The sequence below is a fragment of the Euprymna scolopes genome, chromosome 5 (assembly GCF_053919585.1).
Source record: "Euprymna scolopes isolate OS-2025 chromosome 5, ASM5391958v1, whole genome shotgun sequence".
Taxonomy (NCBI): domain Eukaryota; kingdom Metazoa; phylum Mollusca; class Cephalopoda; order Sepiida; family Sepiolidae; genus Euprymna; species Euprymna scolopes.
In genome coordinates this window covers 9,675,861-9,693,252 of record NC_136486.1, presented here as the reverse complement: position 1 = coordinate 9,693,252, position 17,392 = coordinate 9,675,861, and the positions used below count along the sequence as shown (strand labels likewise).

The window sequence follows — 17,392 nt, the reverse complement described above, 5'->3', positions numbered from 1 at the left end:
AAGGAAGTAGTCTCGAAGTAATGTATACTAAAAGCATGAAACACTTATTTCTACAAGTATAAAAATAATTATATATCTACATATAAAACATTTTCTTCTTTAATGAACTAATGAAAGTTTGTCATCGATGTATTGTCTGATTTAGTTAGACCCCAATATATATATATATATATATATATATATATATATATATATATATATGCACAGTCGTTCCCAGGTCTGTGTACGTAAATACGTATCAAACAGACTAGAAAGACTTTCTGATGCCAACTATTTGACTTGAAGATGAATTAACTATCGATTAGCTATTAATTAAGGAAATCATTAATTATTTCTTTTCGTTCTGTGAAGAAATTTCTGGCATCGACAAGTTGCTTTTCGTTCGCTTGAGGATTGTTTGAAGTCGACTTTGTGGCCCTTGAAGTTGCATAATGATTTGACGATTTAATGACTATATTGGTTTGATATGAGGTGTCAAGCTGCCAGGCAGAAATGATAGAAATCTGTAAAGAGTTAGGGAGAGCATATATCTCTACAATTATATAAATGCAACTTTGTCTGTGTGTGTGAGTTCGTTCCTTATAAATTCCGAAACGGCTGAAAAAATTTTCTTTTAAATTTACAGAACTTTACTATATAAGTCTAGGAGTGATCTTAGTTAGGTTTTGTTTCAGAATACCCCTGATAATAACCGATAATCGATAATCAAAACCGTTATTTTAACTTATCTATAATCGGTAAGACCATTTTTTTCATATCGTCGCTTGGCAACAAGAATAGAACAACAGGCCGTGAAAATTCTACGGTGGGTAAGTTGATAGCAGGGTCTGTGTATTCTAACTACGCACGTAAATTTCTTTTACTCATTAGCTGCAAGGAATTTTATAAGACTTGAAAATTTACGTGTTTTTTTTTTTTTTTTTTTTTTTTTGCATAACGTAGTCTGTAGGTCCAAACCCCGTATATATTTTTGTTGACTGGAAAGAGGTTTATATAAAATAATTTTATAAAAGAAACAGTAGGTTCTCTAGAGTACAAAGCAGAATAACATATATTTTGAACTAAATTACTGCATGGAGGCATGTGACGCCCCCCCCCCCTCCGGACAATTTCACAAATTTCGATGACAATAAAAATATAAGAGTGAAATATTCGTTGATCGTCATTTAATCCCGGGAAATAAATAAAAGAAAACTTTCGAGGATGCAAGACGAAGTTTGCAGAGAAGATAGAACGAATTATTAATAGTTAAGTTTAGATTGGAGTTCACGAATAATTATACATATATATATATATATATATATATATATATATATATATATATATATATATGTACGGGATAGAGTATACGATAAACAGCGGGGTTTTGCATCAGTTACCTTCTCCTAGATACATGTCTTAAGGATGACTGAGAGGGTACATCTCTCCCAGTGAATTAATGCGCGGAAGATACTGCGCCTAGACTTCCCAAATGGTCACCCATCTGAAACTGGTCAGGCTCAACTTTGCTTGACTTCGGTAATCTGGCGAGAACCAGTGATTGTGGTCTATAGGGATAAGAGGTATATTATAACATATTTAAGGCCATACGGTAACGAAAATCGAGTAGGTTGACTGGATAAATAGGCAAGTTACACATCTCGTGTTAAATAATATTAGAGTAAGGATTATGGGCACAGGGTTTCGTAGCTATATATCGTGACTCTAATCTTTTTAAAAGGACATAAACGTGGTGAAAAACCATTCTATTGTAGAATTTCATTTTATCCACCCTAGGGCGAGTATTTTGCTAATATGTTTATATAGGGATGAGCTGAGTTGCATATAGATGAACTGGGATTGAAAGATATAACTAGATGAGTAAATAGATATGTATAACGTGAAGAAGTAATTGGATACCTTGGAATAGATCAGTGATATTGCACAGCCCACGCTGTGTCTCATTACACGTTGAAATAATACTTGTCCTCTGGATAGATTGATTTTCTCGGTTTTAGAAAATCTGTCAACAAATTAAAAAAGTAAAGGCGCAAGCCCCCCCCCCTTCCTGTCACAATGAAAGTTTCCTAAGAAATTGGAACTGTACATACGGGTCCAACGAATGCTCAAGCTTTAATGTTATTGATACATCTTTTTTTTACGTATTACGCCACATATATCCCATCTTACTGAACCCATTCACCTACAGGCAAAGAATGAAGGAATGATTCAGTGTTATTAGCCTGTTTATTTGTTTTATTTCTCGTATGATTCCATTTTATGTGGATCACGAAAAAAGTTTTTTTTTGGTCCAGCATCCGAAGACGCATGGGGATATATGCGTGAAACTAAAACATTAAAGAAAAATGCCAGATTTTGTAAACATCTTTTCCATTTTCTTTCTTTTTTTTTTTTTCTGCAGAAGATTTTATTTTTGTAATTCAATCAATCGGGATAAAAGAAACCTGGACGAGCGATGCGGAATCTCACTTTTTTTTTATCACGTTCGGATCGACGAGTTCCTTTTCTGTAAAAAAGCCGCCCTCTTAAAAGAACGTGGAGCAATACGTTCGACGGCATTATCCTTTCTCCTCCTAAAACATCGGAGGAAAAACATCTACATAACTATAAAATCGGCCCTATTTACTTGCCCCACCAAAAATGATCAATTTCTACACTATTATTTAGGAAAACTTAATTCCCCGAAAAGAGGTATCTTGGATAGAGGCACACACACATAAAAAATAAAAATAAAAGTATAATAAAAGTAAATAAATAAATAAAAAATAAAAATAATCTTCTATGATCGAGAACAAAACTTGTACAAGACTTTGATCCTTACGTGAAGCCGGACATAGTAAGTTAAATCACGTAATTCTCACGTACGTTTTAAGTAAATGCTTATATATATATATATATAATATATATATATATATAATATATATATATAATATATATATATATATATATATATATATATATATATACATATATATATATATATATATATATATATATATATATATATATATATACGGCATAATCACGTTGATACACCGGTTCTCATCAGATCATCGAAGTTAAGCAACGTTGAGCCTGGCTAGTACCAGATGGGTGACCATTTAGGAATTTTAGGCGCTGTATGTGCTTTCCGCTTATCTCGGCATTGTTTCCAGTCGTCGTGAACCTCCAATTGCCACTGGTATTCAACAATGTAAACTCAGGAGATGTGTGGTTGGAGGTTACGTAACTCTTGCCACAAGAAAGTCACGCGCAGGCACCCTTACTGTGGGTATCCGTAATCTGCCAAGACTGACGAAAGCCACTTATATATATATGTATGTATGTATGTATGTAGGTATATATATATGTATGTATGTATGTAGGTATATATATATGTATGTATGTATATATATATGTATCTATGTATATGTATATGTATGGCATAATCACGTTGACACATCAGTTCTTGTCAGATCACCGAAGTTAAGCAACTTTGATTACGGCTAGTACCAGATGTATATATGTCTCTGTCTTTCTTTGTCTCTGTCTGTCTGTCTGGCTGTCTGTCTGCCCTCTCTCTCTCTCTCTCTCTCTCTCTATATATATATATATATATATATAACTACTTCATTTACTCACATAAAATTAATATAAGAAAGTATAAATTTATGCGTAAACTTTAAATATTTACTTCAAAAGTGCTCAATAGGTAGGTAGAGCTAGTTAGTTAGTTATAAAATATATATCGCCATATGTATTTTATAACTAACTAACTAACTAACTATATATATATATATATATATATATATATATATATATATATATATATATATATATATATATATATATAGAGAGAGAGAGAGAGAGAGAGAGAGAATTATAAACCGGGATAAAATCCGACATTTATGGTATTAAAAGCTTAAAAGGTGGAGAGACCTAAAACTCCATGACGTATCGCCCGTTTTGTGCGGGTTTTTTCAAGAGTAAAGATGTTCGTCGTATGACTCCAAGGTCAGAAATGTCGATAGTCAGAATCAACATTGCAACTTTCAAAAAGGGGGAAAACACTCTGGAATGAAAGTGCCGAAAACAAAACCCGGGGCTCCGTCATTTCTTGGGAAGTATTTCCATTGCAGCTTTCGTCAGACAAAATATGTTCTCGATTGGCCAGATGTTGAAACTCCAAACACGTGTTATTTGTCCTTTGTTTTGCAAATGTATTTATGTAAATTATTATTCCGCCATGAACTGTAATTAAATGTACATACACAGAAAACAAACTCTAGATTAGACGATCATAACGCTAGAAGGTCATAGACGAACACACGTATATACATACGTCATATAGATGACTTTGACACGTATATACAAACGTATATACACTATCATACAATCTAACCACTAGAAGACACATATACATAATATATATATACACCCTTCCATGTTATACAGTACCCCAGTATACAACATTACATTTTTTTATGTGATGCTTACCATGATATATATATATATATATATATATATATATATATATATATATATATATATATATATATATACAAGTCAGAAAAGCATTTCATCCAAGGCATGAAAATTGTTAAACAAAATGTTTTTGCTATAGGCTTTAAAAATAAAGGTACAAGATTCAATTTGAAATTTATTTATCTTCAAAGTGCACTTTTATGAATTTTACAAAGTAAGGTATAAAAATTTAATTTAAATTGAATCAAAAAAATTACCTTGGATTTATTTTATGTAATGTACAGTCTGTTGCACTTTTTAAAAAAAATCATTGAACATTTTATATATATATCATTAATTCCTAGATGAAAGATAATGTTTTTAAATTGCAACAAAATGTACATTACATAAAATAAATCCAAGGTAATTTTTTGATTCAATTTAAATTAAATTTTTATACCTTACTTTGTAAAATTTATAAAAGTGCACTTTAAAGATAAATAAATTTCAAATTGAATTTTGTATCTTTATTTTTAAAGCCTATAGTAAAAACATTTTGTTTGACAATTTTCATGCCTTGGATGAAAGGCTTTTCTAATTTGTATCTTATCTTTTTAAGATTATATTTTAAAACTCTCCTTCTCTCTATTTTAGTTTGTATTTCTCCTCACACCACAACTCATTTTTTCAACCCTCTCTTTGTATTATTACAGGTCTGAATATTCTCTCTGTTTCAGTTTGTATTTCTCCTCACACCACAACTCATTTTTTGCAACCCCCTCTTTGTAATACAGGTCTGAATAATGAGAAAATCTGAATTTTTTTAAACAAAAACTTTAAAATAACTTTTTTAGATTAATTTTTTAAACTTCTTTCAGAATAGAAAATCTTTAAAATTTAATAAGGAACATATTTTATATAGGTTTCATTAACAAATATTCAGCACATAACGAGAAAAATAAAGATGAAAATTTCAAAAGGACTGTATAATTGGTTACCGTCAATAGTAGTCCTCGCCAGTGAAAGTCTTTGTTATTGTTATTCTATTATTATTATTATTTAAAACATATTGTTATTCTATTATTATTATTTAAAACACACACACACACACACACACACACATATATGTATATATATATATGTACATATATATATATATATATGTATTGAAGGTAAATATGTGTCGACGCATAGCGTTTTGGAAATCAAAACCGCACTGTTCAACCATGTTTTATATAAGGAATATACCAGTTACCAAAAAAAAAAAAAAAAAAAAAAAAAAAGAACGTGTGAATTCAATCAGAACAGCTGTTAAATTTAAAGGTTTCCAGAGATTTCCGGATTATTCCACACTTACAAATATCTGTTTGACTGCTATTTATTAGTAGATATGTGACGCATTCTATTATTATACGCATCAGTAGCATTTGATGCGACCATTTTAATTCAGATTTGCTGCTGACAACAAGAATTGCTTGCTTCTGAAAATATTCCGAGCAGAATGAAACACATTCACCCCTGTCACATCAAAGAACCAACTATTGTTTATATATCATGTCTTTTTGCTTGTGCCGTGATTGTTTATAAATCTCTAAAATTATAACTATAAAATTTCCCGATTCCAGTAAAAACACATGTTAAATGTGCAGACATTTACTCAAACGCAAAAACACACTTAAAAAAGATGATCTATCGAATTTAGCTTTACTGAAAGTTTAAAATCATAAATATTTATTGATTTATTATTACTACCAGCAATGTTAATTGAAGCAAAATAAAAAAAAACAGAAAAAAAAAAACGGATAACTAAAGGAATCGGTTTTTTACATCGGAAAATAGGCACAATTTTTTTCGATTCCAATACCGATTCCGACACCACAAAAAAGTCCGATGTTTCTGATTCCCGATTCCAATTCCGATTCTGAATAATCGTCCCAACACTAATATATAATACAACAGGTAATATATTATCACTCTCTCTCTCTCTCTCTCTCTCTCTCTCTCTTCAGTCTAGCGGCACTGATGAGTTGTGATACAACGAAACAGGACTGCATGTCGATGACTACAAATATATATATACATATATTATTTGTTTTTATATTTACATCTTTATACATCTACGTATATCTATATCTTTATACATCTACGTATATCTATATCTTTATATATTTATTTTGCATATTTATTTTATCATAATCATTTGCCATATATGTGTCCAGAATTTTTATTTCTTCCGATTAATACACATTTTTGTCATGATACACTTTTCTGTGGCATTCCAATTTCCTTTAAGTAATCCAACATATTATTGGGGTTGATCACAGTATTCCCATTACGACTGGTGTCACATTTGTCTTTTCCATTCAAGAGTGCAATTTCAGCCTTAGGTAAGAACGCTGTTTTATTCAAAATCACCAGGAAATAATTTTGCATTTGCCTTTTTGTTTTTCAAGAACAACCATCACCGATTATATCTATATTGCATTTCTCTTAGTCTATATCTATCTATTTATCTGTCTGTCCATCCAATCGGAAACTGCTGGACGGATCTGGCTGAAATTTTGCATGGACATGAATATTGTGTTATAAGTATTATGGTATCCGTTCGATGTACAGTTAGGGATTAATAGAAATAACACATTTGCCTGAAATTTTGTATGGACCTTTGTTATGAGAAGGTGCAGCGAAGTAAGTATTACAGTATCCTTTCGATGCACAGTTAAATATTAATAATGCACAATGAGCACAGATTTAGTAGCTATATTTAACTCCAATTTGTTATAAGTATTATGGTATCCGTTCAATGCACAGGAATTAATAGTAATTAACAGGGATTAGTTACTACAATAACACATCTAGAAGCCAATCTGCCTGAAATTTTGTATGGACCTTTGTTATGAGAAGGTGCAGCGAACTAAGTATTACAGTTTCCGTTCGAGTTTAAGATTAATACAGCTTAGTATTTAATACGAAATGAGCACAAATTTAGTAGTCATTTCAACTTTAATTTGGTATAGAGCACTCACTTTAATCAACGGGCTATAACTTTTGCCTGTTTTTAACTGGCTAAAAAGTCTAGTTATTTCTTATTTATACATTACCAGTGATTTTTTATTGAAAAGAGCGGTAGGATCATTAGAGTCTAAGCGACAATAAGTTTCTTCAGATTTCCAGTGCTCTCGGCTTCATTGTATTTTGTTTTTACTTTATATTCCAAAACAAGGAACTTTAGCACTGTGAAGTAAAAGGTTATTATGAATTATTACCTATAAGAGCATCCTAAGTAGACAGTTAAGCATCGAGATATTTGTTTACATTACATTTACATTTCTGCTTGGTCGTACAACTATAGAAATAAGAGGCAGGGATGGAATTCCAGGGGGGGGGTAATTATTTGAGGAAAGAAGCTGTAGAATAGAAAGTAGTGTTGGGACGATTTATCGGAATCGGGAATCGGGAAAATTGGAACGTGTATCGGAATCGGTATCGGAAACCAAGTGTGCCTATTTTCCGATGCCAAAAACGATTCTTTTGTCTTTTTTATTTGATTTTGTTTAAACCAACATCTTACGCTGCTGATAGCAATGATAAAATGATAAATATTTGTTGATTTGAAACAAGCAGTTAAACTAAAGTCTACCACCACAAGTGTGTTTCTTCGTTTCGGAAAATATCTGCATATTTAAAGTGCGTTTTTATGGTAATCGGGAAATTTATTGTTAAATCTTAAGGGATTTATAAAAGAATCGGAAGCGATAATTGCATCGGAATCGATAATGAACTACAGAATCGGCAATTGTATCGGAATCGAGAAAAATACTGGAATCGTCACATCGCTAGTAGAAAGCTATCTGGTTAGGGGGCATTTACGCCAAAGAGGCACCAGTAAAGCTAGTTCGTCGGAGCACACTCTATACAAATAATAAAACAAGAACAAGAAAGTAACAGTGGGACAATGGCTGGGGCTTGCTAAATTAGAGATTCATTTTCTGGTTGAGATTTTATTCGTTTGTATTTCTATACCCCAGTATTACTATTTCATGTGTCATTTTTTAACCACTAACAGTTTTTAATCAAGTAAGTACGAGTGATCTCTCTCTGGCAATAACAGATAGTCTTCCCTAGAGTCTGAGTGACGACAGGTCTCCCTGTAACATAGTGCATATGAGCGCGCGGGAAGATATTAGCAGCAGGGAAGAATTGCTGGCTTGCGAAGAAATTAGTAGCAGCACTAGCCGAAAAACGCACATATGCAAATTAGAAAGTGTGCGCAAGAAGAAAAAGGAAAGAAGGAGAAAAATGCACCAAGTGGTCAGAGAAAGCTAAGTTCAACGTCGAAGAAAATGGACGTCTAAAGTCGAGGACGAGAATGGGCCGGCTGTGGTCGGCAACGGTCGGAGGAAGAAGTAAAGTATACACGAAATGGACGATAGCGAGAGACTTTTAAGTGGTGTCGAAACGGGAAAGTAACGGCAAAAAAAACTTTTGTTAAAAAAAAGAAAAAATGCCGACCCGGATTTTTATTTATTTATTTTGTTTGTAACGACAACGTTCATAGCCTCCATGTTTCGGTAACCATTGCAAATGGCTTGCTATTCTCGCAATGGCAGTTTGCTATTAATATTTCACCGGGTTTCTTTGTAGCTTTGTAGTATGTAGGCACCGCCAAAACTGGGGGGGCAGGTCAGTACTTTTTGACGGACCGTCTTTTTAAAAATCTACCAAAAATCAGGTAATTATCCGATCAATACGAAATTTTCAGCGATTATTAAGAGAAGAATGAACTTTATAACAGTGTACTTATTTTTCATAAACTATATTTATATATATATATATTTTTGCTTACAAAACCACCCTTGTTTTGAAGTGGGAACAAATATGCTTAAAATAATCATCTGAAACTGAAATCAACATATTGTGTTGTTGTAAGGGACAGAATTATAGATTAAAAAAAAAAAAAATTGTTTGCATACCTTATTTTGACGTTTGAATATCAGAACTTCGATTGTGTTTAATTATCCCGCTTTTGAGTTTTGAAGTGTGAAATTCGGTGAATATGTTAAGTAAAATAATTAATTTAAGTTAAGCAAAACAAAAAAAAAATTTTTTTACATATTTATACGAAAAAAGCTATTTTAAAATTTTTGATAAATAAATTAACAATTTTTTTTTTAGCGAGCCGAATAATGCATGACCATTATTAAACAGGGCATGCTTTGAATAATCGATACCGAAAAAAAAAATTCGATAAATATTGTGCCCTTTGTGTTAAAAATAGCATCATTTTTTTCGATCCCGTTTGAAAACGTTTGCCGCCTTTCGACTACGGTGGACCAAACGCGCTGAAATAATTTTTTTTATTCTGCTTTTAATTGCCCCCCCCCCATTTTGGGGAGCCTGCCCCCCCCCCCCCACACATACACATTAAAAACCAAACGCATACAAATTGTCACCCATCTGGTACTGGCCAGCCTCAGCTTAATAATACATTGAAATTTTCGTCACTGAAAAATAAGTTTTTTTTGGCCTGTTTGGTCTTCCATAGTTTGCTTTTTATCAAACGAAAACGTAAACAGAGTCGATCTGAACTCTACGTCAACGCGAAATATCTGGTTACCTATATGAATAAGTGGAATTATTTGAAATTAAGGTACTTATATTATACTATTTTTGCATATTCTCTTAGAAAATCATCCTAAATCTTAGACAATAAATAAATTAATTAATTATTTCAAAAACCCTTTTTTTTTAAAAAATATTTAAGTACGTTTTTTGTGCAAGACAAAAAATGTCAATTGTTAACTTTTTGGGAAAATTTAACATTTAAAATTGAATTAAAAATAGTAGAAAAAGTTTTACATTATTCTGTTTTCTATATGATAAAATTCAGGGTTTTATCTTTCTGGAAAAAAAAAAGTTACTCAGAAATAATGGATTTTAATAAATGTAATTTCGTTTTAAAAAACAACAACAACTTGATTTTGCGGCCATTTTTGGCGGTGCCTATAGTATAGTATATATTTTGTTGTCATGAGACCATCTTCCAGGCATTAGCTTCTCTTTTAAGGGGTAGTGTAGTATCTGTTCTGGTGTATGAATACCATTATTTCCTTCTTTGGCGTAGCATCTGCTGTTTTTTTCATAAGATTCTCCTCCCAGGGATTGCCCCGAGGGAACTACGTCAACAAGAAATTGTCAAATTGGACTGCTCATTTTTTAACCTAACAGGTAGATTAGGCACCACCAAAACGGGGGGGGGGACAGGTAAGTACTTTTTGACGGACTGTCTTTTTAAAAATCTACCAAAAATCAGGTAATTATCCAATCAATACGAAATTTTCAGCGATTATTAAGAGAAGAATGAACTTTATAACAGTGTACTTATTTTTCATAAACGATATTTATATATATATATATTTTGCTTACAAACCCCCTTTGTTTTCAGGGGGTTCCAAATATGCTTAAAATAATCATCTGAAACTGAACAAAACATATTGTGTTGTTGTAAAGGACAGGATTATAGATTAAAAAAAAACATTGTTTGCATACCTTATTTTGACGTCTGAATATCAAAACTTCGATTGCGTTTAATTATCCCGCTTTTGAGTTTTGAAGTGTGAAATTCGGTGAATATGTTAAGCAAAATAATTAATTTAAGTTAAGCAAAACAAAAACAATTTTTTTAAATATTTATACGAAAAAAGCCATTTTAAAATCTTTGATAAATAAATTAACAATTTTTTTTAGCGAGCCGAATAATGCATGACCATTATTAAACAAGGCATGCTTTGAAGAATCGATACAAAAAAAAAATTCAATAAATATTGTGCCCGTTGTGTTAAAAATAGCATCATTTTTTTCGATCCCGTTTGAAAACGTTTGCCGCCTTTCGACTACGGTGGACCAAACGCGCTGAAATATTTTTTTTTTATTCTGCTTTAAATTGCCCCCCCATTTTGGGGAGCCTGGCCCCCATACACATACACATTAAAAACCAAACTCATACAAATGGTCACCCATCTGGTACTGGCCAGCCTCAGCGTTAATAATACATTGAAATTTTCGTCACTGAAAAATAAGTTTTTTTGGCTTGTTTGGCCTTCCATAGTTTGCTTTTTATCAAGCACAAACATAAACATTGTCTAGATCGACGCGAAGTAACTGGTTGCCTATATGAATAAGTGGAATTATTTTAAATTCAGGTACTTATTTTATAATATTTTTGCATATTCTCATAGAAAATCACCCTAAATCTTAGTTACACAACAAATAAATAAATTATTTCAAAACCCTTTTTTTTTTTTAATATTTATGTACGTTTTTTGTGCAAGACAAAAAATGTCAATTGTTAACTTTTTGGGAAAATTTAACATTTAAAATTGAATTAAAAATAGTAGAAAAAGTTTTACATTATTCTGTTTTCTATATGATAAAATTTAGGGTTTTATCTTTCTGAAAAAAAAAAAGTTACTCAGAAATAAATGTAATTCGTTTTAAAAAACAACAACAACAACTTGATTTTTCAGCCATTTTGGCGGTTTCTAACGTAGATTAATGAACGAAATTACCATTTTATTGTACGTGACTTCTTCTTCTCCTTCAACAACAACAACAACAACAACAACAACAACAACAACAACAACAACAACAACAACAACAACAACGAAGTGGTAACATAAATAAAATAAAAAATAAAAATAAAATACTGTATAAAGCAAAGGAAACTGAAACTGCAAGATTTTTCATAAACTACAAAAAATAAACAATACGACGACATCAGTCTCGATTGATAACACGCAGATGTCAAGAGTCAAGGAAGTGGAAAAATCTTGAGATCATAACAGTAATCCGACATGCTGAAAGTGTTTAAAGAATACTGGGACCTTTGGGAGTTTCCAGCAAGAAATCAAAGGTAAGCCGCTGTTGCGGTAACAGAAAGTCATTTGCAATGGTTGAAGGGGTATGAAAGCCTTGTAAATCTGGGGATACTTGTAGTCACTCAGACTTCAGGGAACACTGCTGGTTGTTTTTAGTGAATAATCTCTGATGATGGCCTGTGTGAGAACTCAAAGTGAGTACATTAGAAGGCATGAAACTACCCAATCAAACAGAGATGAGGGAACTAGGGGGACAAGACGCATATAAATACCTGGGAGTTCTGGAAGCAGACAACATTAAAGCAGCAGGAATGAAAGAGAGAATTGGAAAGGAATACCTAAGGAGAACTTCTGGAAACTAAATTACATAGCAGAAACCTAATACAAGGTATAAATACATGGGTAGTATCATTAGTAAGATACATTCATAGGATGGACCAAAGAAGAACTGAGACATCTCGATCAGAAGACCAGGAAACTGATGATCATGCACAACGCACTACACCCGAAGGATGATATTGACCATCTTTACGTTAAAATAAAGGACAGCGGGAGGGAACTGTTATGAATAGAAGACTGTGAATAACAGCAAAAAAGGACTAGAAAATTACATTCTTATGGCAGCGAGAAACACCGAACCCCCCCCCCAACAAAACAGAAAACAGAGGATAAGACAAGAAAAGAAAAATGGGAAGAGAAACAACTAAATGGAAGATTTGTAAGGATGACAAAAGATGAGAATAACGAAAACACTTGGACATGGATGAGAAAAGAATACGTAAAGAGAGAAACTGAATCCCTAATAACGGCAGCACAAGATAACTCAATAAGAACCAACCGCATCAAAGCAAAGATAAGAAAAACACAAGAAAACAGCAAATCAAACTCCTTGGACAAAGAGACGAAACGATAAACTATATAGTAAGTGAATCTAGCAAACTAGCCTAAAAAGAATACAAGAACAGGCACGACCAAGTGGTGCAATGAGAATTGTGCAAACAACTGTATCTCGAGCGCACACACAAATGGTACAAACATAAGACAGCAACAGTAACTGAAAATGAGAATCACAAAATCCTGTGGGACATGGACACACAAACGGATAAACCCATTCAAGCAAGAAGGCCAGATGTAATAATAATTAACAAGAAAGAAAAGACTTTGCTCTTCTAGCTGACCACAGAACAAATATCAAAGAAAAGGAGAAACAGAACAAATACACAGAGCTAGCCAGAGAATACCATAGGCTATTTTCAAGGAGAGATCCTTTATGACCTGTGTGAAAGCTCCCTGTGAGTAATAATAATAATAATAATAATAATAATAATAATAATAATAATAATAATAATAATAATAATAATTAATTCAACTATTTATAGGCTGGGCTAAAATATATGAAGACTATGAAAATATGAAAAGGAACAAAGTGAGAAAAGGGCTGATATTTCTGAAGATGACTTGTGTGAGAACTTCTGTTAAGTACAAATAATAATAAGACCACAAGTTGTTATCAAAGAGAAATTTTTAATGATGATCTGTGTGACTACACCTAGTGAGTAAATAGTAATAATAATGATAATAATAATAATAATGATAATAATAATAATGATAATAATAATAATAATAATAATAATAATAATAATAATAATAATAATAATAATAATAAAAACTTTGAAAACAGACTAGAAGAAATTGGAATCAAGGGAATGACTGGAAAAATACAACGAACAACAATAATGAAAACCGCTGAAATATTAAGGAAAATCCTTGAATTTGGAAACTAACACACATGAGCAACAAGCGCGGACCAAACAAACTGCTGCAGAAGCAAAACATGAAACGTCACATGGAACCAAGAACATTGAAGCCGCATATTTATAAGTTCTCTAACGCCACCAAACAAACACATGGGACTGGCCAGATAATTATTTATTACAAGAAATGGAAGTACATAACAATTAAACAACCCGGATGTAAGCGTGACACAAAAAATAACACATTATCGTATTAATACACACACACACACACACACACACACACACACACACACACACACACACACACACACATATATATAATACGAATAACAATAATAATAATAATAATTACAATAATAATAATAATAATAATAATGATAATAATAATAATAATAATTACAATAATAATAATAATAATAATAATAATAATTACAATAATAATAATAATAATTATTACAATAATAATAATAATAATAATAATAATGATAATAATAATTACAATAATAATAATAATAATAATAATAATAATAATTACAATAATAATAATAATAATAATAATTATTACAATAATAATAATAATAATGATAATAATAATTACAATAATAATAATAATAATAATAATTACAATAATAATAATAATAATTACAATAATAATAATAATAATAATAATGATAATAATAATTACAATAATAATAATAATAATAATAATAATAATAATTACAATAATAATAATAATAATAATTACAATAATAATAATAATAATAATAATAATAATAATAATAATAATGATAATAATAATTACAATAATAATAATAATAATAATAATAATTACAATAATAATAATAATAATAATTACAATAATAATAATAATAATTACAATAATAATAATAATAATGATAATAATAATTACAATAATAATAATAATAATAATAATAATAAGCATAATGATAATAATTACAATAATAATAATAATTACAATAATAATAATAATAATAATTACAATAATAATAATAATAATTACAATAATAATAATAATAATAATAATAATAATAATTACAATAATAATAATAATAATAATAATTACAACAATAATAATAATTACAATAATAATAATAATAATAATAATAATAATAATAATAATAATAATAATAATAATAATAATAATAATAATAATTACAATAATAATAATAATGATAATGATAATTACAATAATAATAATAATAATAATATAATGATAATAATATAATGATAATGATAATTACAATAATAATAATAATAATAATAATAATAATAATAACAATAATAATAATAATTACAATAATAATAAAACAATAATATTTGCTGTTCAGGAGCAGGCACTACATACTAATGCAATCAATATAACATCTTTGAAAAGACGCATCTGAGAAGTGTAGGATATGTAGTTAAACTCTTGAAACAGTGTCACGCATTGTTAAAGCGTGTTCTACACTTCTTCCAAAACAGTACAAATGTCGCCATGACAAAATACGTGCAAATCTGCATCGGAGTTTGCGCCAAAAGTTTGGAATACAAGTGATGGACAAGCGGTTTCAATATCACCCAGAAGCGGTAGTAGAAAATAAGGACGTTCAGATTTTCTGGGATTTTATCGTTCAGTGTTACTGAGTGAGAATTCACAAGAAACTGGATATTGTAGTTGGGAACAAAAAAAACAAAAAAAACAATGAATACCAAATTATTGATGTGCCAAAATGAGATCAACAGGTAGAAGTAATAAAACATAAAAAAACATTGCTAGGTTGTGGAATAAGAAAACTTCCATCATCATACTTCCATCATCATAGGCGCGCTTGGCTCAATTCCAGATGGGAAACAGTTGAACTCCTTGGGAATCAAGTACAACATCACCGTAATCCAGAAGTCAGTTCTGCTTGGCACAGAAAATATCCTACTTTGACTATGCTCACTGGCTTTGGTGTAAAAGCCCGCTCTTGAGTAAAAGAAAAAAAAAAAAAAATCAAAACAAAAAAACAAAAAATCAAAAACAAAACAAAAAAACCCATCAAAACACCCTGAAGTTAACGATAATAATAATAATAATAATAATGATAATAATAATAATAATAATAATAATAATAATAATAATAATAATTATAACAATAATAACAACAATATGATATAAACAATCATAAGAAAGATCATAATAACAACAATAATGATAAATAATATTAATAATGATAAATAATAACAATATTATAATAATAACTATGATATTAATAATATGAATAACACTCACAGCAATAATAGTAGTAATGATGATGATGATGATGATGATGATGATGATGATGATGATGATGATGATAAACATAGCACATACACATACCACATCCCCTGAAAATTGAGATTTTGATGCCGTGGACAAGACGAGGATTTGTCTTCTCGAATGGCGTTTTATTTGGCAAATTCCCGCTAGAAGAAAATGTCATTGTTGCTCTTGCTAAAGACTGGATATCATTTCAGCGATAAAATCTGGAATCGTGACGAAGTGATGCAATAAAAAGTTGCCGATTGTAGCCGTGCATTTGTTCAATGCGATTTACACTGATTTAATGGTGATTACAGATTGGTTGAAATTACAAACGAACGACCTGAGAATAGTCAACCCAGATTTACTGTAACCGCCATGCTTATTTCTATATTTGAAAATTCTTGTTTCCATTTTTATTCGTTTCTTGTCTTTCATCCGGTTTCTTTTGTGTCAGCATTATTGCTGGCATTAAATAACATCGCTTCGCCCTCTTCTTTTATTTTCATCCCCTTTTTATTTCGTCATCTGTTTCTTCTTAACGTACTTTTACTATGACTACTTTCCACTCGATAACACACACACACACACACACACACACACACACACACACACACACACACACACACACACACACACACACACACACACATATATATAAGAGAAAGAAAATTATTCGGTTGGGATTAAATTATCTATATATAAATACTGTTATTTATATCAGTTTGAAGTTTACCATTGCATTTAACAGGTAAACACTACATTTCTTTGATTTCATTACTATATATATATATATATATATATATATATATATATATATATATATATATATATATATATATGTTTCGTGGTTAAATTATAAATTCTGAAAAAAACAACATCTAGACATATATTCGATTCAAGAATTTATTGTTTGACAAAAGGAATATATAGAAGGGGTTATTTTAATTTCCTTAATTCAATGGCTCATATCATAAGAGGAAATGAAATGCAGTTAGCAAAATGTTCAGCTGCGAATGGACGCTATT

At 30.5% G+C, this 17,392-nt stretch overlaps 1 pseudogene; it reads left to right on the top strand.

Moving 5' to 3' along the window:
• The first annotated feature begins 3,009 nt into the window (after nt 1-3,009).
• On the top strand, nt 3,010-3,126 carry LOC145277157 (5S ribosomal RNA; annotated as a pseudogene).
• Nucleotides 3,127-17,392: the final 14,266 nt, after the last annotated feature.